This window comes from Pleuronectes platessa, chromosome 3 (genome assembly GCF_947347685.1).
Source record: "Pleuronectes platessa chromosome 3, fPlePla1.1, whole genome shotgun sequence".
In the NCBI taxonomy this organism is placed as follows: domain Eukaryota; kingdom Metazoa; phylum Chordata; class Actinopteri; order Pleuronectiformes; family Pleuronectidae; genus Pleuronectes; species Pleuronectes platessa.
Window position 1 is genome coordinate 13,190,077 of NC_070628.1, and position 13,896 is coordinate 13,203,972.

Sequence of the window (13,896 nt, forward strand, 5' to 3'; positions counted from 1 at the left end):
CATCAATGAATAGATCTAATTAAAAAGGGAGCCACAAAAACAACATAAAACAGACATGTGTGTCAAAGTGTGTTATTTAAAAGTAGAAATGTATACATGGATACACATAATTGAATTTAACTATTTGAATATGAAGTTTAAAAAGATGAATAAATGATTGGATTGGAAATAAAAAATGTAATCTGGTATTTAAAAGGACAATCATCTCTCCCATTTGGATTTCTTATTTCCTGCAGCTTTTTATTTTCCTACCTCCAGCGGAGTAATTTCAATTTCCTTTTTGCCTTGTGCTGGATTATTTTTTTTTAAATCAATTCAAATTGAACAAGGGATATAACACCCTCTGTCATTGAGTAGGGATCCAATACCCCATTAGCCAGCAGGTGGCCTCTACGCCAATAGGTTTTAGTTCTGAAATGCATCAAATCAGCTATGTCCGTTTTTCAAGTAGCAGTCTTTTGGAGACACTGCTGGCCCCATTTGAGTCTGAAAGCTCTGAGGCCTGTTTCAGGTAGCTGGTTTAACATACTCTGAGTTTAATCCTGCGCTCTGAGTTGGTTGACTCAGAGTTCAGGGTTGAAAAGCAACTCTGGGTTTTCGGTTTCAGAACAGGTGATCAGCGTTGGCTTAATCAACTCTGAGTGTGTTCACGCTGGGTTGGGGGCGTGCCTGTTGACTATAAAGAGCCATCATCAATGGATCTCTGATAACATGATCAAACATGGACCAAAAACGTAGATCCAGTTACTTTTCACCCACAGAATTGGAAATATTAATGAACGCATATGCCGAGCAGGTACCCATTTTTACCAAAAAAAGTAATACCGCCGCGGCAGCGAGAGCGCGAGAGAGAGCTTGGCAGGAAATAGCCGAACAAGTCAATGCGTGAGTAAAATAAAATAAGAGGAAGTTTAATATCTTCCACTTATTCAATATGTAAATTGTGTGTGTGTGTGTGTGTGTGTGTCAATTTACACAGGAACAACCCGAGTTGCCCCAAGAGGACTTGGCAGCAAATGAAAATGAAGTACAAAAATATAGTTCAAACAAGTAAACTAATGTTTAATTGAAATCAAATCAATTGTGCTGTTTTGCCTGCTCTACCTAATTTAACAGCTATATTCAACATGTGATGGGTCTATATTTAAGCAGTAAATGTAAGTAGTACATTTCTCAGCCACCCCAACACTGCCAATATTTAATAGGATTTAGATATATTAGAAGGCTACTCCTAGGCAAAATGCATTATATGTATGTATGTATGTATGTATGTGTATATACATATATGTGTCTTCAAAATAGCGCTTACTGAATATTAGGGTAACATTTTCCTCCATGTTAGCAAATCGAAAAAAAGCAGAGGCCCGGAAGACTGGAGGGGGTCCACCACCTGCAGCCCTCACAGAGGCTGAGGAGATGGCCCTCAGCCAACAGAGTATGCGTCCTGTGGCTGAGGGCATCCCTGGAGGGAGCTCCTCTGATCCCCCCACCCCCCAGTATAGAAGTGCCTTTATCAGAGGTTGGTTATTCAAAATAATAAAATATGTACATGCAACCCAGCGCGTTGCAAATTAGATGGGGCAATATTCTGGCTCAAGTAATAATTTCACTGTCTAATCATCTTCTTCCAGTTCCTGATGGCGTCATCGCCCTACTGGAACCAGATGCCCTCACCAACCTCCATGCAATTGTAACAATTCTTCACCTTCCACAGATTATTAATAATGTCTTGATAATTGCTGAACACAACTGTTAATGTCATTACAGGAAGATGATGGAGAAACATTGTCTGCAGCATTTGATAGGGAAGAGGAAAGGCCTATTGAGGTTAACACCTTTTAAAAATAACATCTAAAAGTTGATGATAGCGTTGTACAATTTAAAACTAACATCTTCTTTCTCTCAAACAGGATGAAATCGAATTCAATGAGCGGCCATCCACTTCTAGCTCTACTTCACAGCTTACCTCTGTAAGATTCTCCCTGGAATTATAATGAAACGCTGTACTTGGCACTGTGAAATCCAATGTCATCTTTTGCATTCCTATAGCTTCCAGTCAAAGAGCTCTATAAAATCTATCTGGGAAAACAAATAAACAAAGCAGACTTGGAAATGGACCACATTAGGCAAAAGATGCAAAAGGATGCTTTGGAGATCCAAATTTTGGAACATAAGTTAAAGGTGGGTGAGGTACAAACTGGGATACTGTTTCCTGCTCCAAAAACATTCCCAATATGAATGACCTTTTTTTTTTTTGTGCTTTCAGGAAATAAAGAAATCCTCATAAAAAGTAGATTGTCTTTATTAGAACACGGGCTGTGGTGGGACAAGTTATTTTGTTGAACAGTGTCACCCCCTACCAGAGGCTGGGTCTGTCACACGAGTTTACTATCATACAGGAAGGCGAAAGAATGCCAAAGAAAACATTTCGGAAATAATAAAATACATTTAACTACATAGAAAACTCAAACAAAATGATTTTGGCAGAGTCTTTCTCTAACCACCCTTCCGTCCTGTGGATCCATGGCATGGTTTGGGTTTATGTGCTGCTCATCTGCAACTGCAGGTGGGAAATTTTCCCCTCTCAAAATCGCGATGTTGTGTAGAACCACACATGCAATTATTATGTCACATGCCCTTTCTGGTGTGACTCGCAGCATTTGGAGGCACTGGAATCTTGCCTTCAGGATCCCGAACGTGTTTTCGACCCTGGCTCTCGTCCTCATATGCGCCAGGTTGTAGCGCTGCTGTGGTCCTGGCACGGGATCGGCATACGGGGTCAGAAGGCAAGGCTGGCAGGGGTACCCTCTGTCACCTAAAACATGACCGTCGAACTCTCCTACGATACAGGTGAAATATTAATCATCTGAACAAATATGGATTCTAAATCCTTCAAATATAGGCTTAACTCACCACGGGCAAAGCGAGTGCTCAGATTAGACTCCCGAAATATGCGTGCGTCATGCACAGACCCCGGCCACTTTGCCTCCACTTGGGTGATGATATTTCTGGCATCACATACAACCTTCAAATTGCAAAGGAGTATAATTAGATACAGAGGCTGTTTTGTTAAGTATCTTTAATTTAAAATGCTGAAGGTCTAGGCCTTCACCTGTACCTGCACATTGATGCTGTGGAAGGACTTCTATTAACATAGTCTCCTTCATTCACTGAAGGAGCTTTGATAGGAATATGAGTTCCATCGATGCACCCGATGACACCCGGAAAATCTAGAACATTACAAATTAATTAATTTAATTAAATTGTGCACATTATTTATTACATTAAAACGTTCCAAGAAACAAATGGCTACATTGTTGCTACTGTTACCTGCAATTCTGTAGAACTCTTCCTTGATTGTTCGTATAGGTCGGTGACTTGGAAACATCACAAACGTGTAAAGAAAACGTTTCAGTGCCAAAGTCACATTTCTGACAGACCGACACACGGTTGCCTTTGAAATGTGCTCGGCGTCACTGACGTTGTAAAGAAAGCTGCCGTTTGCAAAAAAACGGAGTGCCACACAAATCATTTGTATTGAACTTAAAGCATGCCCCCGGTGCGTTTGACAGTTAACATGGGGGCTGAGAAGGTGGTCTAAATAAATGATAGATTGCGCTGAAAAACGATAGCGCTCGTGAAGAAAATTATCAGGAAAAGAAAGTATATCCAACCGGGGTCTTAATAATCGTTCCTCACGGATATTCCTTCTGAGGATCGCAGCCTCTACGTCCACGGGCTCTCGTAGAAAAGGACATGCCATTTCTAAAGGCCTCAGTATGCTTCTCCGAGTCCGTTTCGGAATGACGGACGGACGGATCGGACGGACCCTTTTTGATTTATAGTTCTACGAGCCTTTTTCTTGTGAAAACAATTCACCGCCAGAACAGTAGATGGCGAAACGGAAGTCGAGCTTAGACAAGCCTACCTCATGAGGTATATAGAAGAAGTCCACGCTGGTTTATTTACGTCCTCCCGGCTCCTCAAACACAGTGAACGATGGCAACTAACAGAAAAAGGATGTTGATGACGCGACAGTTTTTGCTGAATAAAGTGACACCCAGCGGGTCAAAAGGCTTTTGTTATCGTGTCTTAGCGCAGCGGTTCCCCGGTCTTGTTTCCAAACTGCGTTGCTAATTCAACAGCTGCAACAGCTTGAAGCTACACGGAGGCAGCTAGCTTCCCCCCAGCTTCCACACACAGTCAGCACGGACAGCCGATACTAACTACTACCAAGTGTTTGCTTCTAACCTGACGGTGTTTGAGAATGTGATAGAAATTTTACTCATTAGGGCAATGATTGATATTGATGTTTTCGAAAGATAACAAATGTTGCCTGAGAAGTCAGGGGTTGCCCTCATGACTGTTATGTGACATCCTCACTGACGAGGTCACCAAACAAAGACTTAACAGAAAAGAGGATTTGTGTTTGTAAACTACTCAAGGGATTTTGAGAAACAGATGCTACATTCCAAAGGTCTGGGAAAGATCAGGTGACAGGATAATGGTCACCTGTTGCTTAACATGAAAGAGGTTGATCGATAACATTTATCTCCTCTCTAGGAGGGGCTTGGAGATGTATAAAGTGTTGCTTTTTCCTGTATGTCATTGCTCATTGTATGAGATCCATTCCATGGTCTTGTACATTGATGCCCATCTGCAGATGTAGAATAAACTTCCAGAAAGACATTGTAATGACTTGTGCTTGATTATTGAGAAATTCCCATGACAATTTGGCTGTTGTTGGCAGGATCACTGATGTGAGAGGACATTCTGGATCTCAAAGCTGAAGGTAATAGTGCACAAAAGAGTCTAAAAGACTCTTACCTCAACCTCCCTAAACAGTTTGGAGAAGTGGGGACTGGATGCTGAAGAGAAGGAGAGCCCTCTCACTGAAGTGATCAAGCGAACCGAGTACGACAAGCTACAGTTTTCTTTCTGGCAAGTAAATTCTGGTTTTAGATCTTTAGAAAAAGGTCAAGGGTAAAGAGATCCACTCATTTAGTGAGGAACAGACGTGTTTGCATGGCAAGGTTTTGAGTTACAAAATCGGTGTAGGATCCAGGAGCGCTCCAGGAAGGAACCTTTCAGGAAAAAGGTCCAAATGTTAACGGGTTTAACAAGGTATTTGTAAATGTATGGAGTGTTTATTTATTTAAACACACCTTTAAGTTTGAGCTCTGACGTCGAGTTCATGATAAAATAACTGTTATCATAAAATAAGTAATAGCATTTCCAAGTATTTAATACCTAGAGGCGTATTACTAGAGAGAAGAGTGTGTCTAGAGATTTGAATGATATTTCTCTAAAATTATTATGATGCACTAAGGGTATTAAAAAAAAAAAAAAAAAAAAAAAAAAAAGGGGAGAAGAGGTTTTCTAAAAACCTCCTATTTAGGAAAAGTAACTAAATACGAGATATAATTGGGTTTATTAAAGCTAAAAAGGAAAAGAAAATAATCTCAAATCAAAATTCAAATTAAAAAATAGATAAATATAGATAAAATAAACAAAAAAGGAAAAAGAATGAAAAAGTATTTGTACCGAACTGGCCCGCATATGAATGTTGGGTAACAGAGGCAAATATCAGAGATAAAAAACAGAAGGTAGGGACTGATATTATTTCCAAGTCTCAGTTTCTCCGCTTGGATCCGGATCTCGACTCAGCTCCGCCACGGGGACGATCACAGCCGGCAGCGGTGCTGCACGGTGGCCTCCCAAATGCTCAGCCGCAACCGGTGCAGATGGCGCAAGCGGCAGTTCCAGCCGTCTCTCAACTCTACCCAGACCTCGACCTCCCTGCAGCGGAGGGGGAAGACAGCCCTACAAGTCCGCGGGAGAGGGAGAGGGAGAGGTCGATGGAGGGGAAGAGGACGAGGAAGAGCTGAGGCTTGCTTTAATTGCGGAAAAAATGGGGCATTGGTCGAGAGAGTGTCCTATGAATCAGCGCACACAGTGCGATTGACTGGCGGCGGAGCTGGGGACAGATACGGATCCAGGTGTGGCAAACGTGGAGAGGGAGTTTCATCCTTCACAGCAGTATCGTAAGAACACTGACACACACACCATGTAAATTAATGTTGGACACAGAGCAGATGATTAGGAAGGCTATTAATCATTGTGAGATTAAACAGGAGATGGATAAAGGGGGGCTCATTGAGCTTTATGCTAAATATTCACACGATGCATATAAACAAATGCCAGAACATACGATTGTAGTGAGTGGTAAAGACATCACATTTTTGGTAGATTCAGGGGCCATAGAATCAGTCATTAAATGTGAAGAGTTTGATAATACTCCTAAAATGAGTGCAAGATATCTCAGAACAAAGACGGAGTTAAAGTCTCGCGTCAAAGACGGAGTTAAAGTCTCGCGTCAAAGACGGAGTTAAAGTCTCGCGTCAAAGACGGAGTTAAAGTCTCGCGTCAAAGACGGAGTTAAGTCTCGCGTCAAAGACGGGGTTCGAGTCCCGCGTCTCAGAAAAAAAAAACTATGTTGTTTGTGCTACAAACAACATAGGTAGAGGTATCCAGATTGCACAAAGTGCACATCCAGCACGGGACGAACCATTTGATCATTTACAGATGGATTTTATCGAGCTAACACAAAGCGAGGGAAAGAAGTACTGTTTTGTTGTGGTTGACATGTTTTCCAAATGGGTGGAGGCTTTCCCCACATCGAAACAGGATTCTTCAGCAGTGGCAAAGACGCTGCTCGGGGAACTCATTCCTCGGTGGGGAATTCCAAGAAAGATATCCAGTGATAATGGCACACCATTTGTAAGCGCAGCTTTAAAGAGTGTCTGGTGAAGCCTCTCATCGAATAATATCTACATCTCATAAAGGTAGCACAAATTTTAATAGAAGTAGAGAAATAGCGGCAAAAAGCATGCTCGGGGTGTGAATGAGCTCTTGAGCTGTTGGATGAGAATGAGTGTGTGTTTGTGTATAGGGAGCTGACTCCCAGAGGGGTTTGTGTGTGTGTCTGTGTGTCTCTCGTGTGTGAACAACCCTATTGGAGCAAGGAGGGGGTAGTAGAAACGTGAGGAGTACAAAAAAAAAACTTTAAGTAGCTTTAAATCTTAGCAATTACTTTTAAAATTTACAATAAGGGAGCAAAAGGAAGCTGCTACTATGGGTAAAAAGGAGACCAAAAGTCCAAAAGTAATTACTCCTGTTGATGTAGTACAGAAAAATAATCCTTTAGTTAAAGGCATTGCAAAGATATCAGAAAAATGGCATGAACGCTGGGCTAAAATTGAAAGACCATGGCCGGTAGAGGGGATTGATGTTCAGGGACTCTGATGTGTTGAATGGATTCAGACACTTCAGGCATGAAAATACTGATGGACTGAAGGACTCTGAACAAAGATAAAATCTCCAGATTCAACATGTCATCAATACTACAACAGAGAGTCAATGCTGCTGAGAAACTGCAGTGTTATACATTCTTATGTCTTATATATTGCATGAGTGATATTAAAAGTGAATTATATTCTTTGTGTGTTAATTACTACGAAAAATGATGTTTTCTATTATTGAGTTAATACACTGGGACCTCAGATGTTTTCTTTTCCGTGAGGGTTAAGGATAGTGGTGTTAGGCAGGGAAAGGTCCATTGGGAAGCTCCAATGGGATAACCAGGCTGACCTTGGACATTGTTTTGTTTATTATTTGCTGAGAGTTCCATATGTATTTGCTTAAAGTAATTTCCTTAAACACTTTGCTAAAATTCCTCATTTCAATAGCATGGAGTACGATGTATGGCCGCCTGGGCAGAGGGGTCGTGAGAGAATTTTCCTGTCTAGTTTGTTTGATGGATAAAGATAGCTGCCTGACAGGTTTTTCACTCTCACTCCTAAAAACTCTATAACTGTTGCTGTGTTGTTAAAATTATGCTGTAGACGGTTTGTTGTTTTTGTGATGATCATATGCCTGTATGTTTTATTCTTTTGATTATTTCGAGACTCTGTTTAGTCTCGAAGGGGGGTTATGTCGTGTATTCATTAGACTAAAACATGTTGGTATGTGTGCTTAAAACATAATGACAGGCTTGGATTGATGATGCCTGCCTTTTGGACTCTTAGTCATTCTCAGATAGTCCTCCTGACAGTTATCTTATTTACTCCGTAACTTTTGGGTGTGACCTTTGACCTGGGGAGTTGTTTCTGACCAGTTGATGTATGGATTCAGAGGGAATGTTTTTGAGTAACTTATCTTCGTCCTCAGACACAAAAATGTGCTATGCCTAGTCAGAAATCCCATGTGACCTGGATACATGCAAGCCATTGCAAGAGGGTACCCGAGCCAGGGGAGGATTCTTCAGGACAGAACGTGCGTTGATGTCAGCTGGTGTGCTTTCAGCCTTCGATTGTTTCATGCCCGCAACTAAAGGGGTGTGGAAATCATCGGAGCTACACGTCTCTAAAATTCAAAGAGAGGCGACACACTGATTAAGAAGAACAAGGACTCTCAAATTCCTGGAGGATGGGATTGGGAGTCATGGTTAATTGTAACAGGTTGGAAAAATGTATTGTTTAAATTTTTTATGCCTATTTTGATTTCATTTTGTGTATTAGTGTTGTTGGTATGTTTTATTGTTCCTTGTGTTAAGACTATGGTTACATCCCTAATTAAGTCTATGATTGGACAATATGTTCAACTTCCTGAAACTCATCCATCTTGGACACTTCCCTTTCAGGATGCTGAGATGTTTGAAGATGTTTAGAGGATGTTGAGCCCTTAAGGCTCAAGGGGAGGATTGTGATAGAAATTTTACTCATTAGGGCAATGATTGATATTGATGTTTTCGAAAGATAACAAATGTTGCCTGAGAAGTCAGGGGTTGCCCTCATGACTGTTATGTGACATCCTCACTGACGAGGTCACCAAACAAAGACTTAACAGAAAAGAGGATTTGTGTTTGTAAACTACTCAAGGGATTTTGAGAAACAGATGCTACATTCCAAAGGTCTGGGAAAGATCAGGTGACAGGATAATGGTCACCTGTTGCTTAACATGAAAGAGGTTGATCGATAACATTTATCTCCTCTCTAGGAGGGGCTTGGAGATGTATAAAGTGTTGCTTTTTCCTGTATGTCATTGCTCATTGTATGAGATCCATTCCATGGTCTTGTACATTGATGCCCATCTGCAGATGTAGAATAAACTTCCAGAAAGACATTGTAATGACTTGTGCTTGATTATTGAGAAATTCCCATGACAAGAAACAGTGTCATGAGAGCCGTGGGATTAAAGTCAGCGGGTTTGTGCGCTGTTCCCACCGCAGTTAGCATGGTGGCTAGCCCGCTACCCCCGTTATCAAAGTTCGTTATAACCTCATGTGACCGTACACACATGCTGTAAGTGCTCTAACCAGCCACCGTCAGACGGACAACGCCGCTGGCTTAACACACTTGTCACATTAATCATAGAGTCGTAGTTGTGATTTTGGTTTATTGTGATGTAGGGAATGGAACAGGAAGTTTCCATTCCGAAATGCTGGCGTTAGCGGACCAATCACAGCCAAGTGCTATCCGTGGGCTGTCCGTCATTTCGACGTATAGTTAGAAAAATGAGCGCGGCACGAAAAGCTCTCCGAGGAGCCTCGGAGAGGCACGGAGAGGGCGTTCCACGTTGGAGAGGGCGGTCCTATCTGTCCGTGTCCGTCAAAACGCAGAAGCATACATTGGCCTTAACACTTCCTTCTGTCGGAGAGCTGCCTTCAGCCTTATAGACAACAAACTCAGAGTAGGTCTAACCACCTCCCGAGCAGGTTAGGTCCACGGCGTATGTTGCCGCAGCAACTAACTCTCGGTTGCGCTGAACCTGCTACCTGAAACGGAAAACCCAGAGTTTCCACTAACTCAGAGCGAACAAACTCGGGGTTGCCTCAAAACCAGCTACCTGAAACAGGCCTCTGGAGTTTTGTCTGGATGAGCAGAGACTGATTGAAACAGGAAACTGATTGAATGTTCCTGGTTGTGTCATCACTCATAACTCGATTATGGCAACATAAACAATGAATAGCTCAGATATGTTACTTTCAGTGACAGATCCACCTCTTTGTCTGTCCAGGAAAAGAAATCCCAGCTGCTAAATTCCACTGTTGCTGCTGGTTGTTTGTAAAGTTCTCTGCACCTACGCAAACCACTGCAAAGAGACAATCTGCCTCCTGTCTACACCCACATGCACATGACCAGCATACATATGAGTGATCACATGGTATGAAATGCAATATTATTTTTAGGATTCGCATTCCCTAACACTCATCTGCACAGAGTTTAAATCCAAAACCAATTAGCGTTGTGGCCAATGCATACATGTAAGAATTAAGTAGTATGAAAGTGTGTGTGTGTGTGTGTGTGTGTGTGTGTGTGTGTGTGTGTTTGCAGAGAGTGTGATACTGTACTAAAGTGATTCATTCGCCTGAGGCAAACTCAGCATTTAATCCATTCACCTATAGGCCAAATATGTTTAATGTAAAACAGTTTTGTGGACTCAAACACTTCACCCACCACCTCCATCTGCACAGTGGGGAGTAGATATGTCAATTTTCCTGTTTCAGTGAACTATCCCTTTAAGGTTCCATTCAATACTGTGCAGTGATTAGTTTTTGTCTTGATTTGCTGAGGATGTGTTTCTATGCATCACTTAAGTGCAATATAAAGTATCAGAGTAGAATAGTCCACTGATTTGAAATTAGAGCTTGATCGTGTTTTGATAAAAAGCAGCAACTCTATTTGCGAGTGAGTATCTATTGTGACTCAACAGATGGAATGACTAAAACAGAGGAATATTTAAAAACAAATTTGGGAAGATCCTGCATTTCTAAGATAGAAATTCTTATAATAATCAAGCAGGGATTAAGCAGTCTAAGACACAATCGCCAATAAATGTTACTATTTCAAATTTCTTAGGAGCCCTGGTTTCATTCCTTATCACCATCTGAGTCACGACTATAAACTGTTCCAGTTGAAAGAGCAATGGTTGGATCAAAATATTCATACAAAAGCAATGAAGATAATAATGATAGATGCATAAGCACAGTCATTCATTTAGTCACAGACATATGTGTCATCTTAATCCATTGTCATGAAAAAGAAAAAACGTGTTGAAGGTGTGAGGACATTGGAACTAACTGTTTACAAATCATAATTCAGTATTGGTATCTTTATTTTTAATATGTTGAAACTTACTTTCTGCTTTGAGTCTGTGTATATGTTGACCAATTCCTCAATTCCCCATAGGATCAATAAAGTATTAATCTATCTATTAATGATTGTTGATGGTCATAAACACAATATATAAAGTGAGCACCCTGGGATCAGAAACAGTCAGTAAGTTTATCCATCACAGTCAGTGTGTCACACATCAATGGTTAGATTTTATTACAACTTGATTCATAAAATGAGTCATGACACTTGATGACATTGAGGTTTGATATAAGATCATGCTGGTGACTTTCAAGGCTGCTTGTGGCCTCGCTCCTGTGCCTATGTCAGGTCTTGTCATCTTGCTTCAGATCTTATTCTGATTTAAAACCAGAGCAGAGAGAGACACACCCTACAGAGTGGTTTTAATGGCATCGGTAAGCACCTTATTCCTAAAGTGTGTCTGAGTCTTTATGAACATGTTGTTACATTATACATTGTGCTCTTACCTTCAAACAGAGAAAAAGCATTAAGGAACTTTCTTAAACAGGGATTATCACTATGAGTGCATAAACAAAACATCCACAGTTGCGTTTTAATTATATTTGCCAGCTCAGGAATAGCCAAACCACAGATTATCGAGCAGCGCAGGATCTGTGTATAACTCAGGACAAAAATAAGGAGACACTCAGACTTTTTGCTCTCCTTATTATAATGCTCCTTCCAAGAGGGACAGAACAGGTGGCTATTATGTGAGGTCCTTTGTGGATGGAGATGTGACTCACTTTTCAAAACTCAAACCATCTCTCTTTTCACTGTGCAACCTTTCAAAAGACCCATTTGTGTATTCTGCAAAGAGTTTCATTAGGTCCTGTCGACGATTCTCTGAGTTTCTGTTGAATTACTTAGTCTAATCAGGGTCAAGGGTGCTCAGTGCTTAAAGACCCACAACACCACTAATCTTGCACGGACAATAGTGCCTGTCAACAACTATAGTTGCTACTGCTAAAATTAAGCAACTTAGGTTTTAAAAGTACCGAACATCTATATGCAGCGCTAACACACTGTTAGCAGAGACAATTTGGGATTGATTATCTTGCCCAAGGACACATTTGCTCATGGAAAGGTTCGAGGACCTCCTGAGCCACAGCCTCCAATTATTTATGATGAATGCCTGAAGACGTCTTGCTCATAGTCATTGTCAATATTTCAAAAAAAGAATGGCACTCAGTAGAGACCATAAATGTTTCATGGCCCAACAGTCTCCTTCAATCCATGAATTATTCCCTGAGAAATGAGTGAAGATCTCAAAAGTACAATGTTTAAAACATCAGGAAAAATCCTTGATCAGTCCAATCATCTAGATCTGAACCAAAATATTTCTGAGCTCTTTCCTAAACAATACCACGTTATGATTCCTCCATTAGTTTTTGCTTATTTTTGCTTAAAGACAAACAAACAAACTAACCAACCAACAAACTGAGGTGATTAAAGTCATTACTGTTTGATGTTTGCTCCCTTTATTTGAATGTGTTACTTATATTAATTACACCATAATCCTGTAGATGCTCTTGTAACTGACAAAACACTCAGTAGTTTGAAAACAAAACATGTCACAGCTTTGAGTCTCTTCTGTGGATGCACTTACTGAAATTAAAACACGGGGGCTTTTTGATGCAAAAAAAAAGCATCTGCAGTTTATTCTGTTTTAAATGAAATGTTTTTTACTTTTGTTATGAAGTCTCTGTCTGAGTACACCTGCTGTTAATGCAGCATAATGTTGCCCATTTACAGCCCTGGGTTATTATCTATATTTTCTGATTATTTTTCCCATATTTTCTTACTGAGGATCCATCTCATGGATTTAGTCTCCATGTCAAAGTGTAAGTTCAGCCCTTGCTCCTCACTCCACCCATGCGTGATTTGGAAAATAAAAGTGACTCAGGGGGACGAGGGAAGCAGGGCTGCATGTCAGAATGACTGTCAGTGATGAACTCAAGCCACAAGAAAATAGTACGCGGCCACAATGACATAGACTCACCAGGCACATATGTCACAGACGGCTGGAAGACTTATTTTGAGGTGGACCATGGTGGTCTCGCGCAACTTCAATTCGAGACATTGGCTCCAACCCCAGTTAGCCGGAGCTCGCAGAGCCAAGATGATGCAAGTTGAGGGTGGGGGGAGAAGGGTAACACAACTTTAGTGTGAAAACCAATGTGAGTGAACGTTCAAATAAGTTTAGAGGTATTTGTTACGCAAAATGTCCAATAAATCAAGAGAGACACACTGCCTTCCCTACCAGTGATGCCCCTTACCCAGGTATGTGTGCAGTCTCCTGTCTCTCTTAGACTCTAAGAGAGACAGGAGACTCAAAACTTAGAGAACGTGTGACGTAGGGGGGAGGAGCCAAAGCTAACGATATGCTACTGGTATGAGAATAGACCAGCTTGACACAATTTCGAAACTGACTACATTTGATTATAGGGCTTTAACTTATATATATATATCAAGAGGATACATTTTATATTTAATTCGGCAGATGGAGACTTGTGCATCTCTTTTAATAGTGGGTCTCCATCTGTCTGAATTAAATATAAAATGTATCCTCTTAATTAAATGTTTTTAAATGGATGTATCGACATTAAAAGACTTTAAATGTACAGAACACGAGGAGGGTGCAATGACACCTGACAGTTGACAGGGGGCAGAAACAGGCAGACACCGTCTCTGGACTACTCTA

The 13,896-nt window shown here is 41.0% G+C and overlaps 1 pseudogene; it reads right to left on the reverse strand.

Annotated features, from left to right (window-relative positions):
- Positions 1-2,465: 2,465 nt before the first annotated feature.
- Positions 2,466-4,213, reverse strand: LOC128430820 (putative nuclease HARBI1; annotated as a pseudogene).
- Between the last annotated feature and the right edge of the window lie 9,683 nt (positions 4,214-13,896).